The sequence below is a fragment of the Dipodomys merriami genome, unplaced genomic scaffold, assembly GCF_024711535.1.
Source record: "Dipodomys merriami isolate MVZ:Mamm:240054 unplaced genomic scaffold, mDipMer1.0.p SCAF_352, whole genome shotgun sequence".
Lineage (NCBI taxonomy): Eukaryota > Metazoa > Chordata > Mammalia > Rodentia > Heteromyidae > Dipodomys > Dipodomys merriami.
Genome location: NW_027205071.1, coordinates 102,336 through 123,925, shown reverse-complemented (window position 1 = coordinate 123,925; position 21,590 = coordinate 102,336). Strand labels below are relative to the sequence as shown.

Genomic DNA, 21,590 nt, shown 5'->3' with positions numbered 1-21,590 from the left:
TGGGTTGGATTATCTCTTAGTGAGAATAGATATAATCTTGCAAAGAAAGTGATTTTCAACAGAAATCCGGAAAGAGTTTATCCAACTTGTGTTTCACAGGAATAATCAGAGAGTAATACCTGTTTGGTCAAGTCGGTCCAAATCAGTCTATGAGTGTATCTTAAAAGTATAACCAATTTAAGAGGTCAAATACGTATTTTGTACTGACAATCATCTTATAGCAACAACTTATTAACTAATTATGTCTGTATCTTCTTACCTAACATACAATAAGAGCTGAAAGCTGTCTCTTTTTCTAACTTAATATTGTAAATGCTTTGATTATGATGTTATTATTAGACAAATAATATGTACAAAGGCTGGCTCCAATGAAATGACATGACAGAACACTGATAAATAAAAACATTGCAACACAGTTAGCTTTTTTCAGCCTCACCCTGTCCACATTGGCACGCAACATTGCAACAGCACACGCACACATATACACATACACACATGTTCGCACATGTACACACACATATACACGCATGCTAAATTCAGGGTTTATTGTACAAAAAAGTCCACATAAAATATTAGTGATTAGGACAAATGATAATATGCCTTATTACAAAATAATACATAAACCATTACCACGCATGTTACATTTTACCTGCCTCTCCACATGTGACCACTTAATTTAGTTTTAATTAATTAATTACCTTATTAATTAATTTATTTGTTTGGTGCTACTACTAGGGCTTGAACTCAGGGCCTGGCTTTGTCCCAGAATTTATTTTTTGTTTCAGTTTTCTCAAGGCTAGCATTTTACTGCTTGTACCACAGCTCCATTTCTAGGTTTTGCTGGTTACATTCAAATCAGAATCTAATGGACTGTGTTTTCTTGGTCTGCTTTCAAACCACAATGCTCAGATTTCATCTTTCTGATTAACTACTACTAAAGACATAAGCCATCAGTGTGGCTTCTACTTTTTCCTATATAGTTATCTAATGCACATACTTAGATGGTAATTTTAAAATGAGAGTATAGAAGCAAGATGTACAGTGATGATACTGTCCTGTCAGAAATTCAAGTTAGTAATGTAAATTTATTCTTAAAACCATACACAAAAAATACCATGATATAGTGTAAGAGAACTCACTATTAAACATAGGAGCCTTAAGAGCTTTCTAATAGATCCATTATTTATTGGTACCCAACATTAGAAAAATGTATGCGGCATTGGTAAAATAGAAGTCCTTTGCATGACTACATACATTCCTTGTTTTTATAAGACACTTGCTTTCATCTAAAAAGTAGGCCTGTCTATTGTCTTCATGTGATTTTGATGATTGAAAGTGCTTAGTGAGAAGGTCAAAATGTATTAGTAGTCCTTCACTATCAATTCTCATTTTCTTCTTGGAGAATATAATAATCAAATCAATAGTTCAGAATCGGCAAGCAATACTTCAGAATCATGCTTCCAGTGCAAGTGGATCACCAGTAAGAAATCCTCAATACCAATTTCCACAAAGTTTTGTCACAGATACAATCTCCCTGCCTTCTCTAGATGCTTTACTACCCTCTTATTCCTTCATTGTACAAGAAAAGTATGATTCAACTGATTTCAGTCAGATCTGTTACTAGAACTATCAAGGATTTATTTTACTGTCTGTAGTTTGGTAAAGTTATGTCTCTTTACGTAGGCTACTAAAAATGTATTTACTAACTTCAAGTAAATACATAAATTCGATTTCCATCTCTTTTAAAAAATAAAATTTTGTTTGCTCTACAAATTGATCAGAGGCATGGATTATGTGGCTAGCTACGTCATTACACATCTTTCTCTTTCTTTCTCTCTCCCTTTCATGGTTCTCATATATAACACGATTGCTCCATAATTATCCTAATTTATTTTGCTTTTATATTTTTGGTTGTATCATTTCACTTTTTGCTCTGCCATTTCCCCAATCATTTATATGGAAGGCATTATTTCCTATTTTCTCATGCCTAGAATAAGCTGCACATGAAGACATCACTTGTCCTCATTTTCAGTGTGTACATTTGAATATGGAGGAATATCTTTCCTCTGCTCTCCATCAATTCCCTACTCTCCAGTTAGAATAATTTCGAATAGTAAAATTAGAAAAAGAGAAAATAAATCATGGTGAATAAACAGTTGCAGAAAATTCACCAGATATTTCTGACCAGTTCAACCAATGTGAACTATTAGGGAAATACATGGACATCTCATTCCCACTGGCACTCAAAGTCTCTGGTTAGGCAATTCTTAGGAATATGGGGAACAAGATGAAAAAGTAAGGAATGTTATCACTTGCAAGAAAAAAACATTGGAGAAGCATCCAACCATATTTCTTCAATGGGCTGTCGAAAATATTCAGCTTACTACAGTGCGGAGACTTCTTTCTCAAAAGGCCACTTATGTGAATAGTAGGGATGATGATCAGTATATCCCTCTTCAAGAAGCCTACGGTGGACACTTAGACATTGTCAGTGAGTTGGTGTCTCAAGCGGCACATGCAATAACTGTAGATGACTGGACACCCCTGAACAGTGCATACACGTGGAATAATACCAGAGACGCTTCTTTCTTACTTCATCATGATACAGATACCAATGGCCAAACTAACGGACTTTTTAAAAAAAATTTTTTTTGGTCTGGTCGTGGGGCCTGAACTCTGGGCCTAGACTCTGTCCCTCTTCTCTTCAGCTCAAGGCTAGCACTCTACCACTTGATCCACAGCACCACTTCCTGCTTTTTTTTCTGCTTATGTGGTGCTGAAGAATCGAACCTTGGGCCTCATGTATGCAAGGCCAGCGCTCTACCACTGAGCCACTTTCCCAGCCCAAATATTTTTGTTTGTTTGATTTTTGTTGTTGTTGTGGCTTTTTTTTTTTTTTTGGTCGGTCATGGGGCTTGAGCTCTGGGCTTGGGTGCTGTCCCTGTGCTCTTCAGCTCAAGGAGAGTGCTCTACCGCTTGAGCCACAGTAACACTTCCCCAAACTAAAGGACTCTTGACACCCTTATATCTTACTGTTGAGAATTGAGATAGCAAAGATACGCTGGATCGCCTTCTGTTGAACCATTATATAAATCCAGGCCTGAAGAACAACATAGAAGAAACTCTATTTGACATTGCCAAAAGCATAAGTATGTATCACTACCTCTAAGAAGTTGTAAAAGGCTGTACAAATTGTTCACTGAAGTCCTAATGGTCAGGTTAAGTTTCTTAAATTTCAAAAATGCAAGTTCATCTTTTGTGTCCCTACAAAATATTTTCACAATCCAAATAAGAACAATATCTTTTTTTTTTGGTCGGTCATGGGGCTTGAACTCTGGGCCTGGAGCTATCCCTGTGATCTTCAGCTCAAGGTGAGCCCTCTACCACTTGAGACATAGCTCCACTTCCAGTTTTCTAGTGGTTTATTTGAGATAAGAGTACCACAGACTTTCCTTCCCAGGCTGGCTTTGAACCATGATCCTCAGATCTCAGTCTCCTGTTTAGCTAGGATTATAGGCATGAACCACCAGTGCCTGGCAGCACCAATATTTTACTGTAAAAATTCATGGATTCTGCGGAATTCTTCCAAGTGAATTGCCTGCCTTGGATGGAAAAATGTATTCAATAGATTTTGTAAACATGTATAATAATTTCTTCAGCGTTTGTGATTTTTTAATAAGAAATAATTTTAATTTACCTGTTGAAATGAGTAGTAAAGAAACTAAAATATTTCTGGTGCTTCTCTGAAAAAGTATATTTTAAAATATTCTATATTCTATGTTTGCATAATGTTCATAATTTATTTTCTCCTAGATATGCATTGAATTCTATATTATTTTATAATATATACGTTCATTAATGTGTCCTTTCCGATTGTATTCGATATAGAAACAGTTTGATTCCTTTTTTTCTAGGTCTTAATATTATTTTTCTTTGGGATAAAATGACAATGTTGTCTAATTTGAAAAGTTTTGTAAAGTTTATGCTATGTAAACGCCTTTCTGAGGTGATTTAATACACTGATGTCAAACTAAATTTAATTATATGAATTACGTGTATTGTTACACTTTTAATTTTGTAATCAACTTTTTAATCACTTTTTTCATTTCTTGCATCTGAAGAATGAAAAATATGGAATATTTCTCAAATTTTCATATTAACCTTGTGCAAGTGCCATGTTAATCTCTGTATTGTAATTTGAGTATACGTGCTGCTGAAGCATGTAGTATCCTCTAAATTTAATAGTTAATGCTGCAATCTTTATACAGGCTTATATCTATGGGTGCCTACTTGTAACAAGGAAACCTTATTGTTCCTAACAATGCTATCGATCTTATTTCCCTAAAATTCTGTGAATATTGGGAAAAATTATATTGATCAGTCGATTGCTCACATTTGCAAACTTTTTTTGCCAATGAATATCTTAAGTCTTTTTATTTGGAATTTGATCATACTCTCTATTATTTATAGTTAGGTCCAAAGGTGATGGCTTTTTCAAGTACTTATTTATCCAGCTTTGTGGACCTAATGGATTCAAACTAAGCGTTGCTTAAGCGCTACTTCTAAACTTCTTCAGCTGACATTTTCCCAAATGAGGTGTTACTGGAACAAATGTCTACCCTAGCCTTTACCCTTCTTCCATGTGGGAACAGACCAACCAGAATACCTTACCCTGACAGCAAAGATTTTCTTACTAGAACAAAACTAATCTTGGTTACAAGGGATCATAGAGAGATGAACAGTTCAAACAGAACTGTTCAGACGAGAAGGTATTTTATCAAAATATAATTGTTTATTTTACCTTCCATTTAAAAGTAGCTAAAGCCAAGAAGTGAAAAAATTGTTCGTATGCATGATTACTTAATGTCCTGGCCTGTCTGTAAGTTCCTGGCAGGAACTTACACTCCTGCCTTTTTATCACCAAATATTTTCATAGTTGCAGGAGAAGTGCATATGTTTCTCCTCGTTATTAGGCATTAAATTGATAATGTTTTAATCACAGTGTTTCCTCTTGCCTCCATGCTGTAAATCTACAAATGATAAAGCTTTAGATCTAACTCTATCAAACACAGAAGTAGAGATAATGGAATCATACTTTAAAACAGAGTTGCCTTTGATACAGTAACTACAACAGAACAATACAAAATGTGTGTCTTTTAATCATATTATATATAGTTATATGTGCTGATTTTATATTTCACACAATGAAACTTACTAGAATTAGTTGATAATTTGACAAATAAATTGATATTTATTTACTTCAATAAACAGAATTGGAATATAAATATTTAGGTTTCAAATATGTATTAGACTAGAAAACATATCAATGCAATCTTTTTAGTATAAACTTGTGATACATTATAACCCTTCTTGGTCTTCTGAATCCACATGATAATAAAACAATGTTTTCCTCTAATCTGTAATGGATTTTACTCTGCTGCTCTGTTTATTGCTTTAACTCGCTTGTTCCAAACTGTTTTTGTCCATATTTCTGAAGCATTCTTACTGATTATGCCCAAATTTTGCTAAGATGTCTAAAAAATATTATTCTTCTGCAGTACCCATGGGTCCTAGGATCCCAAGGCCCATTTACCTGCATCATCAGATAACAGGGGCAAGACTTTTCACCAAGGCCCATGCAATATATCAACACAAAGTAATTGAAGACCAATCTCAATTTCGCATTTCCTATATTTCAGGGCCCCAATTCCTTGAGATGCAGGAATTAGCAGTAAGCAATTGTGAAATGCAAGGCAACTTAAAATGAAGGATGAGATCACAAAATTTGAGAGAAAGTACTGTAATTCAAACATTCAACTTACAGATGACCAGCCCATATGAGTGAAAAAGTTCACAAATTGTCATAAGATTATTTTTAATATCCCTCACCTATGATTAACGAAAGATTTTATTCCAACATAAGTGGGCCAAAAAAATAGTTCCTAGAAGGATAGATCTATAATTGGTCTAACAAAGCCCGAAAACTTGATTTAGAGGTCAAATGTAATTCAGAAAAAAATTTGAAGCACTAAGGAGTGCTTCAAAACTCTGGGAGTTCAGTACAACATGGTTCTGTGGTATAAAAATGTCACTCTCAAACCAATGATAATCTACATTTAATCTCCTGAAAGTATATTCCTTTTCAAATAAACTTAAAAAAACCATTTCGCCCTTACTTCATTGTTGGTGGGAATGTAAACTTGTTCAACCACTTTGGAAAGCAGTATGGAGGTTCCTCAAAAGACTTCACATAGATCTCCCCTATGAACCAGCAATCCCACTTTTGGGCATTTACCCAAATGTTTACAAACAAGACAACACTAAAGCTACCAGCACAACAATGTTTATTGCAGCATTATTTACCATAGCTAAGATATGGAAACGACCCAAATGTCCCTCAGTAGATGAATGGATCAAGAAAATGTGGTATATATACAGAATGGAATTCTATGCCTCCATCAGAAAGAATGACATTGCCCCATTTGTTAGGAAATGGAAAAACTTGGAAAAAATTATATTAAGTGAAGGAAGCCAGGCCCAAAGAAACATAGGTCTCATGGTTTCCCTTATTTGCAATATCTAGTATATGTATGAGTCAAGCGGAAAAGGTCAGATAATGTGAGGTCAGGAAAATGAACCCTTAGATATGTATTTTAATGTTTTTTTTTTCATGCATGTGTTTCTAACGCATTTATAAGATTATCTCTTTGTTGCTTTGTATGTCCCTTCCCCACAGTATAACCCCTGCTTTCACTATGTTTGATGTCAGTATAACTTGTGGAGGAGATGGAGAAAAACCAGTGTTTAAGGATACAGGTGGACCTCTTGCAACAATGAGAATTACAAGTTGTCATGTCCAAAACGAGCCTTACAACGTCGGTGCGGGGGGGGGGGGTAAGGGGGGGGAGGAGAAGGATTGGGATTGGGGGGGGAGGGGGGAGGCTGGGAAGGGATGTAAAGGGTAAATCAAAGGAGGAGGCTGCAATGCTTGGTAAGACATGTACGCATTATCCTGCCCATGTAATTGTAACCCTTCTGTACAGTATGTTCACAAATAAAATTAAATTAAATTAAAAAAAATCACTTACGCCAAAATAACATTTGACATGTTGATGATACTTAGTGACATTACAAGTTTTTCAAGTGTAGGGAGCAAGTTACAATAGAGTTGAATTATTTACACAGCACTAATGCCAAACATGTTCAACCATTCAATAAAGTGTAGAATAGTACCACCCACAATTTGTGTTTTTCAGTTTGGCCTTTCAGAAATGTGTTTAATATGTCAGCCTCCTAAATTTCAAACCCAAACTTAGCTAATAAATTTCATCATTTAATTAGGTACATTTTAAACAATCACAAATAGTTGCCTCATCATATGTTATTTTATGTTTTCCCTCTGTCTAACATAGTAAGAAATATGACTTTAAGTCTTGAATATGGGTACTAATCAGAGATATGACAAATATAATATCTGTCTTCTATTTCTATCATATTCCTATCTAGGAATAAATTAAAATGTTCTTTTTCCAAAACTTATAGGTAGTAGAAAATATTATTCCATGTAAAATAAAAGAATCACACGATTTTACAAAGCCATTTATAAAAATGCATAGTTAGGAATACATTCTAAGCCATTTTTTAACTTTCTTTTTGACTAAAGATTAATCTTTCAAACGGTTGAGAAAAAATCATGTTTAGGTGCTTCCCGTCTCCAGTCTTGCAAATTGTTGCTGCAGATGAATGAATTATGGAAATATAAGCTGACATCATTTCAAGAATATGCAGGATTGAAACTCCATGGAATGTATATAAACCTTTCAAAGTATTAATAGACAATTTAACAGAATGAATATCAGAAGTTGAAACCAAAGAGGAATTATAGTAAAGACATAAAATGAATGAAAAATGAACAAGGAGCAAATACAGCTAGAATACTGAATGTACACATGTGATGAAGGAAGTGGTAAATTGGAAATAAATCTTGGAGAAAGGGTTGGTTGAGAATGATAGAAGGAGTGACTCTGATCTAGGAGCATTGGACAATTAGATGGATATATTTAATTGTAACACAATTGCACAAACTTTTAAAATTCAGTTAAAAACACATCTAGAAACAAAAACACACAAAACTCACAATCAAACAGCAATCTCTAGAGAGTATGTATATGACCACTCAAAATTTTAATCAGTTAATGAATGGCAGTCGGGAAAAGCAAACAAAGCTGTTCAAAGAGGGAAGTTTGGGATAGGGGAGAATTTTCAACAGAATTAAATAGATTGTCTAAGGTTATAAATCACCTATATCTGCTGCATACAGTATCTTACTTCTACGAGATTTCTGTCTGATCTGGATAATCCAGTCCTGAGAAACACTTGGTAGCTTGTGAGGTAGAATGGAAGAAACAAGATCAAGAACGCATTACTCCACTGGAGAGAAAAGATCCTCTATATTTTCTCTAATCTCTCTTCCCTACTCTTTCTTCATACTTTTAAGTCAATTGATTTTGAATTATATTTTTCCTTCTTTCTTCTGGCAAAGTAATTGGTCAAAGTAATTTCATTAAATATTATTTGCCATTTACTTCTTTCATGCTGTTTAATTGGCCAAGCGAGTCCATAAAACTCCCCTCTTGTATTTGGTTGCCATGAAACAACATCTATGTTAATAAGTAGAAATCTAATGTAAAACTTTGTATCCAGAAAACAGTCCAAGATGCTGTGATCACAAATATTTGGCTATATATTTTTTTCTTTTACCTTGAAAGACTTCTTGTGTCTAAAGTGCCCACAAAATAAGTACTCCATCACTTGTTGGTTCAATCAGAATTGTCTAACCTCAAAGATATATTTTGCTAAGAAGATGCTTAGAGGAAACCACAAAATACTGCACTTTTTAATCTTCTCTCTTAAGATTCTCCTTAGATACCATATCAGGAACAGTGAAGTTATTCTATGCAAAATTATTTTAATAGATTATTTTTCTCTTGGTCTTCATTTGTTCACCAAGATGTATGGAGGAGAATAGAGTTAAATCACCCATACCTTGGAAGAAAGTGTCTGTAACAAAAGGAAAATGCTTCTATGTCCTACTTCTATATCCTACTCTTAGCTCTTGCCAGAGTTCCAATTAATCACAGCTTCTTGGCTTCCAGTCTAGTGAAGCTGAAGGACCATACGGGCTCCACCACTGCTACATCTTCATTATTTCTCTTTTAAAACTCTTCAAGTTGCCTCATTTGGATGTGGAATGTATTTTCATGTCTTCATTCAACCAGTTCTGCATTGTAGTGAGCCAAATGGGCTCTGTAAAATCACTTTAGGGAGTAAAAATACACAATTTACATCAAAAAGTTTTGGCCTCCCTTCACTGCTGAAGTCAATACGCTTAGCTAAGGCTTCTAAGAAAAATTTTACTATTAATTTTTCCATTTGCTCAATTCTTTTCTGAACTTTTTGGCATATGTAATAAAAGAAGTCTAGACTACCTCATATTAATAAGAATATTATTTTTTGTGAGCCACTTAGAAATGTGAAATCATTGGTTTGAAGTATCCAATCAAATTTTTTTTCTGTGTTTCACTGCTTCACGTCCAAAGACATTGTGGAAAGTGTTACAAACAGAAATGTGTAATCCCAACACCTTCTTTCATTGTGGAGGGCACTTTCTCCCTAAATATTTTGACTCAAATTATCTTTTTCAGAGAATTACTATTTGGTAATTGAAGGTACATTCACAAATTTTGATGCCTTATTTTTTAAAGAACTTTTAATTTAAATTCCAATATAACCTTCTTTCAAACAGTGAGAATATAGTTCCTGGGTAAGGACAATTCCAAGGGAACCTACAGGAATTACAGCAAGGTTTCTGAGGTTTGTTTGTTTAGTTTGAAAAAGAGCCATCTTCATCCATATTGCTCCCTCTCTACTAAGTCTCCTTGGATTTCTTTGCATGAGAGCCTATTCTTCCAGGCAATTTTAAATTTTCTTAATAGGCTAAGTTATTAAAAATTTTGAACTATTGAATTTTACCTGTCATAAATTTAAAACTGTTGAAAATCCTTTATCAGAACCACAAATTCACCAATCCTAATTCCACCTTTACCATCAAAATGTTAACATGCTGCTTTCATGATATAGTATCCATGCAGCTATTATTTTCCAGTGGCTTTGTTTTGCATATATGTAACCATATTAGCTGATGCTAAGCAAAATGAATTCGAAGATATGGAACCAGATTTTTTTTTCATTTGTGGATGTTGTTTTTGATGAACTATGTGATTTCTGTTTTCTTTGGGGTTTTCCCCTATGGTTTATCCCTGCTGTATGGTGAGACAATGGTGAGACAAAGGACAAAAGGCAAACCAATGCAATAGCAATACTCACAAGACAATATGTTAGAAATGTACTTTACAACTTGTGAGGGGTGAAGGGGTGAAGGAAAACTGTGAGAAAAATGAGGGAGGGGTAACAAGTTTGAAATATTTTTTATTCACTACCTTACAATTAGTGTAAAGTCACTGTACATCAATTTGATAATAAAATTGAAAAAATAAGCTGTGTAAAACGTAATTTTACTGTATTGGCACAGTAAATATTATTCTTTATGTAGTAACATTTTAAAAATCAATAATATTTGGCTTCTAATTTGAATTAATTACCCCTTATTTATCAGAGGTTCATCAACTTGAATGTTATCCAACTAGACACTATTTTCACAATATACTTGCCAAATTTTTCAAAAAAGAATAAATTTAGTACTTTCTCATTCTAAAACAGAAAACAGGGTCTGGGAAGATGGCTCAGTGGTAGAGCGCTTGCCTTGCATGCCTGAGGCCCTGGGTTCGATTTCTCAGCACCACATAAGCAAAAAGAAAAAAAGCCAGAAGTTCAAGTGGTAGAGCGCTAGCCTTGAGCTGAAGAGCTGAGGGACAGCGCCCAGGCCCAGAATTCAGGCCCCACGACAGGACCCAGTTTAATACTATGGAAACCCATAATTTTAAAAGTAAGTAAGTTTTTAAGAGGACAGAATATATGTGTTCTTCAAAATTCCTATGACTAACTACTACTCATTTTTAAATTCTCAACATTCCTAAGAGATTCAAAACAGTACCTGTTTGCATGTTAATTAATTCTGCAATAGATGCAGTTTCCAATGGGGTGTCCAGATTGAGAAGTAAACAGAAAAATAGCTACATTCTTGTAGAGGATAAAACTGTGAAGCATGTGTAATAATTAATTCTTCAAGAGTAAGCAATTGTTTATAAGAGTAAGCTATTATGTCTATGACCATCAATCCCAAGATTTATGCCATAAAGTCATCCTAGCCCAACAGTTTCCAACTTGTAAGGGATACCTTAAAATTCCTTAATTCACATTATGAATACCTTATCTCTATTTTGAAAAAATACTACACCTCTGCTAATGTGACACCCTCCTTGTTCTGAAAAGAACACCACAATAAACAGAGCTGCATCATTTTTCCTCCACTGGTATTCTTGAGATCAGAACACTTGCAAATATTATTTATATTTAGACTTTTTTAACTATAATAGATATTCAGTATGCTAAGATAGGAAAATTATGATTCAAAGCCCACCCAGGCAGAAAGGTTTCTTAGAATCTTATCTCCAAAAAACTTCTCTGCAAAAGCCAGACCCAAGTGGCACTGAGGTTGAAGTGGTAGGGCTTGAGCCTTGAGCATAAACAGGATCAGAGACCCTGTCCATGCCAAGAGTTCAAGTTCTAGGATGAACCAATAAAAAAAACTGAAAAAAAACCCCCAAAGCTAGCATTTCTCTCCATGTATACAAAGGCACGTAAATATGGAAATGGCTTCCTGTGGTACATATAGGTAGAAGAAAGAAGATGTCACACAATTACTCTCTTCATACCATATTAAACCAAACCTTTAAAAATTGGTTGTTCTCAATGTATAAATTAATGTCATCCATTTTTGGCAACTCTGTCTAGATTATTCATATTAACATGGTATACATGAACTCTGCGAATTATCTATTAACTATGTTCTAATTATAACTGTCGTGAAAGAATATCTAGGCAAATAGAATGCCAGAATTATTTGTGAATTTTTCAATTAATCCCTCTACTTTGAAAGAATTTTGTAGTATCCTATAGAATATGAAATTACAAACAAATCCAAAAAATATATTTTAAATCTAAATTCTAATTTAACAAGGTCTACAAAATCCTACATTAGACGAACTTTGCTATTTCTCCAGTCTTAAGCTTTTGTAATCCTTCAACATTTATTTGGAATCCAACAGAATGAGGGATGGGAATTATGAGCTCTTTTGCATCTACGAATGTTCTGTAATGATGAGAGCATTTAAAACACAAGTGAGGATATATATGAGGTGCATTCAATAGGAAACTTGACTTCTCAAAACATAATGAAAAATTAGGCCAAACTTCTAACTGTGTATTCCTTTCTTGTTGTTTGGTTAGTTTTACTGAGACAAAATTATTCTATCTGGTCCAGGGAAGGGATCATTATGTAATTCCACTCTCTTATCTCTTGTCTGAGTGCTAGAATTCCAGGCTTGTATCACATTGCCCTGGCATAGTTTGTTTATTTAATCTAGAAACAGAGTAGAAATTCTGAACTTCTCCTATGATTTTATACACTAGACTGACTGCTCAGACTGTTTATGTACTATTTTCAAAGGTGTTTTAACATTTGACACAGGATATGAACATTTTTTGATGCACCTGCAGGCTTCCCTGATTCATTCCACTATGTATCCTATCCCGTTAAGAATGATTGCTTGACTCTCTTACTATCTCTGGTCCCTACCTATGTAATATTCTCAACTTCTGGGGGAAAGTTCACTTGAGGGCTTTCTAATATTAAAAATTATCACTTGATTCTAGTCTTACTCAGGACCAATTTTCTATTGTTTTCTAACTTTTCTACATATTCTGAGAGTTGTTTCATTTGTGTATTTTTGTGTGCACCTATAAGTGCCTCTGTGTGCATGTGTATGTTTGTATGTATATATGTATGCAAAAACTTAAAGCTGTAATTCAGCAATCTTGCTCGTGACTGGTATCCCAGCTTTGGCTGGTTAATTATAGGTAGTGTCTCAAAGCCTATACTGTCCAAGCTGGATGCAAATTGAACCTCCCAGACTCCTTTACATTCTTAGGTTTTAATTTTCTAGGAGTATCAACTTTTAAACTTCAAACACTTTTGTGAGTGTAAAGTCTAACTGTAGCCCAGATTTTTAACTCAAGAATTCATATAAAGTTAGATGAACATATACAATACATATCCTGAGTGTACACTGTTAGAAATGTGATCATAAACCAAGTTGTTGTGAAATCTGAGGATTGGGTTTTAATGTCAGCACGGGTAGGAAAGTCCTGGAGACTCTTTTTCTCCAATAATTACCAGAAAACTGGAAGCAGCACTGCAGCTCAAGTGGAAGAGCACTAGCCTTGAGCTGCGTTTCAGAGGGACAGTGCCCAGTCCCATATTTCAAGTGCCACGAAAAACAACAATAAAAAGGAATATAAGAAAAGGAAAGAACAAGAAATGTGATCTTAGCCACCAGGTTCATTGCTAGTATAATTCCTGTTCCCTCAAGATAGACTCTTTTTTTCCAGTTAAGTCTGTTCTCACATATGTGACTTGCATTGGAAAAAGAATCATTTTTCCATTCTCCTTTTTGCACATTTACATGATTAGCAAGCGTGATTTAGAAAGGGAGTGGCCTCATGCTTCACGTTCCACTTAGGGGTAATGCTTTCTCTATATCACTCCCATAAATCTACATATGGGACTTGGCTTTATTGTTTCAATTTTTTATTTGTAGAGTCTTGTATATTGTATTGAACACTTATACATAAACACAGAACTTCTTTTTCTCCTATAATTGCTATTGTTTCTTTTATGGTTAACTCATGTACAGTTGGGAAATTAATGCACAGCATATAGACTCACAAAAAATTATCTGAGAACCTTCTTACCATTTAAAATTCACCTTAATTTACAGAGCACATGAGAAGTTTGAACAAAATATTCTCATGGATAATGTATTTATAAGCAATTTAAATTGCATTTGTCTTTACTAAGTTGTCTCTGAAACACGTGTTACCTCATGTCCAAAAGTGTCTTTGTGCTATTTCAATGAAGCCAGAAAACATTCAATTTTTTCTGGAGCAGCACCATAAATTGTTACTGGAAGTAAGTGGAAGTAACTGTTACTGGATGTGGAAACTGATCCCAGGAGAGGAATTTAACATAGAGAAATGACAAAGTTCAAGTTTACTATTGCTTTCCTTTGTACTGTACAAGAAAAGAATCCAAGGCTGGAAGGAAATTCTGTCCTTGACTTTTTTGAGTGTGTCCTTTACTCATATAAAACTTGTCTGTAAACTTCTGGTTGAGAGTTTTGCAAAAGGAAACAATATGCTATTTGAAGGCAGGCATAGAACAAAAGGAAATAACTTTGTTTTAAAAGTGTTCTACTGCAAAGAAGCAAAGACATGGAGGTTTTAAAGTGTCTTATGGATGGATGTTTCACTCCTGAGATGATTCTCTTGTTGCAGGAATCAGTTTTCAATTCCTTTAGTCTGGTCTTGAGTTTTCCATAGCAATAAGAATTCCAAAAAAGCAGGATCCAGTGAGTATGATCAGCAAAAGCAGCCTCTTCTCAGACCACCACTATTTTAAGGAGAGTCCCAAAGAAATACCCAGGGTTTGTTTGGTTTGCTTGTTTGTTTAGTTTGTGCTGGTTCTGGGGCTTGAACTTAGAGACTGGCCCCTGTCCCTGAACAGTTGTCTTTCTTTCCTACCTGGCCCAAACCTAGTACTCCACTGCTTGAGCCAAAACTCCACTTCTGGCTTTTTTGGTGTTTAATTACAGATAAGTGTTTGACAGACTCTCTTGCCTGGGTTGGCTTTGAACTAAGACACTAAGAAAGCTAAGTGACATCAACTCTATGGACTTCTCTTTTGAACCTAGAAATATTAGATGAAGTTTATTATAAAGCTAATATTTGACAATTTTTAAAGAAGAGAATATGTTTAGCAAAGAAGCCATAACAAATAACTCAGTAAAAGTAGGTGCACTACTAAATCATTTGGGAAGATTACTATTGATTTCATCATTCCTTTGGGGGAAACTTAAACCTATATTTGCACTTTTTTGTTGGTTGTGGGGATTGAACCTTAATCCTGGGCACTGTCTCTCAGCTCTTCAGCACAACTTGAGCACTCTACCACTTTAGCTACAGCACAACTTCCGGGTTTCTGGGGTTAATTGAAGATAAGGGTTTCATGGACTTTCCTGACCAGGCTGGCTTTGAACCACAATCCTCTGGACTCAACATCCTGAGTAGCTAGGATTACAGGCATGAGCCACCAGCACCCCACTCATAATTGCATTTATGTGCACTTAATGTCACTATGTAGACAAAGACTGGAAATATGAACCATATGATGTGACATTGCAGCTTTTCAGAATAATTAAGGTAGCAATAAATATGTCCTCCTTTTCCATTTTGTTACATAAATGACTCATGAGCTATGGGACTCTTACATTAGCATCCTCTTTCATCTTTGTAGGTGTATTTAATATTAGGAAATGTTCATAGATAAATACAGCAAGACAGATTTTTAGAAAGCAAAGGAGATCAGGTATGAAAGATCAGCATAGAAGGAGATACATTCATCACACAGAGATTAAGAACTAGCCTAGGAGATTTTGAATGCCAAAGGCAATGAGGAATAAGCCTAGTTGATAACTAGTTCTTTAATAAGCAAAAATGGTTCCCTAGAACGGTTTCTACTATACCTTAGTTACTATCATTTATTCTTTCCATCTGGCGTTATTCCTTCTCTTCTGTCACAACTGTTAATTAGCCTCTGCCTGTTTTGTAAGATGACTGGCCAAAATAGTTTCTGAATCTCACTTACACTATCCTTCTCATTGTGATTGGCAGTGACCCCACTAAAAAGCCTGGAATATTTGAATTTCCAGAATTAATCTTCACCTGACATCTAAGCACATTCCTAGCATTAATTGGTATGACCCAATGAACAAACATTTTTTTCAACACAGTATCCTTACATAGGTAAAGTACATGTATTAGGAACTATTGTCAGGTATCAGTATGGAAGGAGCAATTATATATTCCAAGTATGGGTTCTTTATTTCGCATTTACTAACTAAATGTTCATTGTTGTTGTTGCTGTTGTTTTGGCAGTCCTGGGGCTGAAACTCGGTGCTTGGGAATTATTCTTCAGCGTTTTTTTTCCCTCAAGGCTAACCCTCCACCACTTGAGGCACAGGACCACTTCCAGTGTTTCCTTTTCAATTTATGTGGTACTGAGGAATTGAACCCAGGGTTTTATGCATGCTAGGCAATCACCATACCATGAAGCCACATTCCCAGAACCCTAAATGACTTTCTTAAGATGGCATTACATTTTCATTCTATAACTCTGTATCATAATTATAGCCAGGAATTTTTGCTAGAAAAGAGCATTGAACACAGTACTTGAGTCCAGTAAGGCTAGATGGACAATGGATAACTGTCACAGTGTAGCCAGGGCACAGAGGGACTTACCTCATGGAGCTGGTACAACAGACTGAGCGAGACAGCTCCTGACCCACAGCCTACCTCGAGAATGAGAGGACCACCTTGGTTCCAGCCACATGGGCTTGCTGGACCACCTCCTCCAGCACCCATTGAATCAGTTCCTGAGAGAGAAAGTGAAAGAAAGAAGGTCAAAATTACACTTAAGCCAGGTGCTGGTGGCTCAGGCCTATAATCCTATGTACAATGGAAGCTGAGATATGAAGAATGTGGTTTATAGCCAGCCTGGGCAGGAACACCTGTGAGACTCTTATCTCCAAAGAACCACCAAAAAACTGGAAGTGGTGCTGTGACTCAAGTGGTAGAGTGCTAGCTTTGAGCTGAGGAGCTCAGGGAGCTGCCCTAGGCCCAAAGTTCAAGTCTCATGACTGAAAAGAAGTGGACTTCCCACCACAAGAAGTGGACTGAATAGCACCCATTGTCCTAGGGAGCATGGCAGAGAAGTCAGGCTGAGCTTCCTGTCAGCTGGGAGTCATTAGTAGGTCACCCGGCTTCTCTATGCCTCAGTTTCCCCAGCTTCAAAACTGAACAAAGTGAGTGATCCCGTTACTCATGGGGATAGAGTAATAAAGAAAGAGAGCCATGTTTTGTTTCATAATCCCATAACTGTTGCACTGTTAATAACACACACCATTTGAGATCTTTCCGGGTATTTTCCTATCATATGCTCACAGAATTGCCAAGAACAGTATCAGATGGCCCCTCCCTCTGTGCCTGTCCCTGCTCCAGAGATCCCTCTGTATCAATCCCTTGTTTCCTCACAACTGTCCCATGAAGAGATTGAAGTCCAATGGTTGAGGCCCAACCCAGAGATTCACCTCTGGTCAAGAATTGGCTGCCGTGGACTGAGTTTGGAACAATCCATCTAAACCAATGACTGAGCATGTCGCTACATATCTACCATCCCAACTACAGAAGAACAGGCCTCGTGGCTCAGGCCTGTCACAGATCGGAGGAGCATGATCCAGCCCAGAATGAGCATATATTAATTCTCCATCTCAGAAATGCCCAAGACAGAAAAGCTTGACTCGCATGGTAGAAGACTTGACTGGCAAGCCTAAGGCTATGAGGTCAAACCCTAATATACCAAAAAGAACCAGAGTCCCAGTGCCAGAGGCTCATGCCTATAATACTAGGTACTCAGGATGCTGAGATCTGAAGATCACAGCTCAAGATTTAAAATAGGGTTGGCCTTGCCCATCAGACATCATTATGAGAAGACCCAGAGACTGACCTATGCTGTTGCGCTCCATACTAGCAGAACTCATATCCTTACTAAGAGTTGGCCATGCTCTCTGTCCTCCTGGGAAGCCATCCCCTGCAGGCCACACTCCCAGATCCTCCCAAGCTCCCACTGCCACCAACCAGGCCCAAGGGAGTACACAGCTCCATTGCACACAGTTCCCTTGTTCTTGTAATTTAACTGTGCTGTGTCCCCTTCAAGCCTCTCACCCTTCCAGGCCCCCAGACCTCAGCTGTGAAGCCCATACATGCCCCAAAGATAACAGGTAGAAGTTACCAAAGCATTCGGCCTCCTTGTTACAACCCAATTCTACACACACACACACACACACACACACACACACACACACACACATCCAGACAGGTGACAGAAGACTCCTGCATGCAGTACCTGCAATTTGCCAATGGATCACTCACCTGAGCACAGTCAGGCTGTACAAGGAAAAAGATTATCTGTCTCTGTCTCTGTCTCTCTGTCTCTGTCTCTCTGTCTCTGTCTCTCTGTCTCTGTCTCTGTCTCTGTCTCTGTCTCTGTCTCTGTCTCTGTCTCTGTCTCTCTCTCTCTCTCTCTCTCTCTCTCTCTCTCTCTCTGTCTCTCTGTCTTCAGGTGAAAGTTTGACTGAGCACAGAAGACAAGGGCTCACACAGCAAGGGTGTCTATCTTCTGCATCCAACACCTCCCATCCCAAGAAAAAAAGGAAAAAAACCAAGGCAGGTGTAGACATGCTGCTCCCCACCTCTGACTAAAGCCACTGGGCTCCCACCAGGGAGTGGAAGGGCGCAGATGTGCTGCTGTGTGGCTCCCACTGCTCCAGGCCAGGGGATCTTTGGCGCCCACTCCTCACCCAACCTGCATCTCCCCGTATCCTGGACACTAGTCGCTGGGGATGGGGGTGGCATCCTCGGGCCAACCCCCACCCCCACCCCTGGGGCACATTTGTGGCAGGGCGTGGGCCAGACTGTGGGGCACAGGGGAGGCGAGGTCAGGGTCGGAGGGGAGGTAGTGGTGTCAACAAACAGAGAATCAAGGTGCTACTGGGCAGCAAGGAATGTGGGTGTGGCCACCATTCTTGTATCCCATTGGTCAGAAAGAACCATGAAACAATAGAGGTGTGGCTGGAATCTTCTGATGCAGGCAGAATGGGTGGAGTCAAAATGACGGCAGCCCCTTTCCCAGGGAACTCTGTCCAATCCAGTTGGGGACAAGAGAGTGACCCACTTTAGCCGGATGGCTGCACAGATTGTTGTGTATGTCTGTTTGTTCCCAGACCTTGAACTCAAGATCAGGGCACAATCTGTGAGTTGTTTTTGATCAAGGCTAGCTCTGTACCACTTGAGCCACACGGCTTTACTTCTGTCTTTGATGGCACAAGTTGGACAGGAGTCTCAAGGACTGTCCTGCCTAGGGTGACTTTGACCATGATCTTCCTTTCACAGCCTTGTAAGTTTTAAGGAGGACTGCTGAGAGCCACTGATGCCTGGTTTTGCTGATGATCTTAGACAGACCTGTGAGTTCCCTATCCTCAGGTTTAAGTGGTAGGAGCTGGAGCCCACAGCTTGAATCCTGGGCTGCCACCAACAAATGGCAGGAGATCCTATGAAATTCATTCCTATTCATGTGATTACCAAAGGAATGTGATATATGTCATGATTAAATGGGCAGTACTTGAATGATTCGAGGATAAAATTATACACAATTACATAATAGGATACTGGTCGATATTAATTAATACTTTATGAAGCATTTAAACAATCACCTTCATTAAATGGAGGCCATTATGTAGTGCTCAAAAAGCACTTTGGGGTTAAGGGATGTATGTCTGAACAGCTGTACAAAATTCTATACTGATTTTTTTTCAGTGTTCATTATGTAACTGAATAAACATAACTGTTTCTGTTACAAATACTAAGTCACTGTCTGGGAACTGGGGCCAGTATTTCTGCCATTGCTGGGATTTGAGCTCACTGTCCATGTAACTCTTTTGCACCTTGGGTGAAGGCTAAGATCCCTGTCCTTGAGGAAAAAATTTTCAAGCTAGAGTTCCCAGGGCCTGAATTAAGACCCTGCAATAGAAAAAATATTTGTGTACATGTGTAATATAAGATATATAGGTAAAAGCTGGGCGCTGGTGGCTCACGCCTGTAATCCTAGCTACTCAGGAGGCTGAGATCTGAGGATCGCGGTTCAAAGCCAGCCCGGGCAGGAGAGACCGTGAGACTCCTATCTCCAATAAACCACCAGAAAACCAGAAGTGGCGCTGTAGCTCAAGTGGTAGAGCGCTCGCCTTGAGCTGAAGAGCTGAGGGACAGCGCTCAGGCCCAGAGTTCAAGCCCCACGACCGACAAAAAAAAAAAAAAAGATATATAGGTAAATATGTATGCATATTTCATATTATGATTATTATTATTAATTTTGTATTTAATTTTCATTTTACTCATTTTATTGTTTATTGTATTTAGTATTATTATACACATAATATTTATTATGTTGTGTATATATATTATAAAATTATACACAATAATTCAGTACATTGACTAATTTTCATTAATACTTTATTAAGTTTTGAAATATAATAATTAAATGGAGGCATTTGTCAAGTCATCACATGGTTAGAGTCTGTCCCCAGTATGAGTTTTGTCTTATTTATCTTTGGACAACTTCCTATACGGATTTGTTTAGATGATTTATACTCAGAAGCCTTTTCTTGTGGATAGGCAAGTTGAGGGATAAAAATCATAAGGTTGGGTCTGGAAATGTGGCTTAGTGGTAGAGATCTTGCTCAGCATGCATGAATGCCAGGGTTTGAATCCTCAGTGCTACATACTCAGAAAAAGCCAGAAGCTGTGATGTGGCTCAAGTGATAGAGTGCTAGCCTTGAGAAAACGAAGCTCAAAGACAGTATCCAGGCCCTAATTTCAAGCTCCAGGTCTGGCAAAAACAATACTCCAGATTCCAGTGGCTCTGGAAACCTACTTTCTCAGGAGGCTGAGATCTGAAGATCACAGTTTGAAGACAGCCTAGGGAAGGAAAGCCTGTTAGATTCTTACCTCCAATGAACCATCAAAAAACCCCATGTGGCACTGTGGCTCAAGTGGTAGAATGTTTGCCTTGAGCTGAAGCGCTCAGAGACAGCACCCAGGCTTCAGTTTGAGACACACAACTGGAAAAAGATTGAGGGATAATCAAAATAATTTTCCTATTTGCTACTTATGAAAATATTTTTAGGAAAATGAATGCTGATTTACACCAGAATTTGAGTCAGACCTCAAGGTTCAAGTGTAGAACATCCATAAGCCCAGCCTCTCAGACTCTAGCATTATAAACTTATGTCCTACAGGGTTCTGAAAGGCACATTGTTGAAAGTCTTAATATGCTCCCCAAGCACTTTGTGATAAGCAGTTGACTTGTATTGTCAATGTCATTACAGTTCTGACCCTAGCAGAGAACCAATACCTCACGCCCATCAAGCTTGCTCAGGAGGCTGAGGTCTCTCATAGGGTGAAACCAGCCAAGGCAGGGAAGTCTAGGACATTCTGATTTCCTGTTCTGAAAGGTCAGATGCTTAAGAAATTCCTGTTTCACTTGGTGATGAGAAGTTACTTGCACTCTAAATGTTCTTGGAGTTCTTGAGCTACAGAAGAAGGAAAGAAATATTATTGACCCAATCAGGGTTCAAATGAAGTTCTCAGGATCCAAGCCCTAACTCTGATAGCAGGAAGAA

The 21,590-nt window shown here is 37.4% G+C and overlaps 1 long non-coding RNA gene and 1 pseudogene across 1 annotated transcript in view; both read right to left on the bottom strand.

Moving 5' to 3' along the window:
• Positions 1 to 16,680, bottom strand: part of LOC138804028 (uncharacterized) — a 44,727-nt gene extending 28,047 nt beyond the window's left edge. The window contains exon 1 of the long non-coding RNA XR_011365131.1: positions 16,597 to 16,680. This is a non-coding gene — a long non-coding RNA (uncharacterized lncRNA). The remainder of the gene's footprint in view (positions 1 to 16,596) is intronic.
• LOC138804030 (U6 spliceosomal RNA) lies at positions 4,126 to 4,222 on the bottom strand (annotated as a pseudogene).
• Positions 16,681 to 21,590: the final 4,910 nt, after the last annotated feature.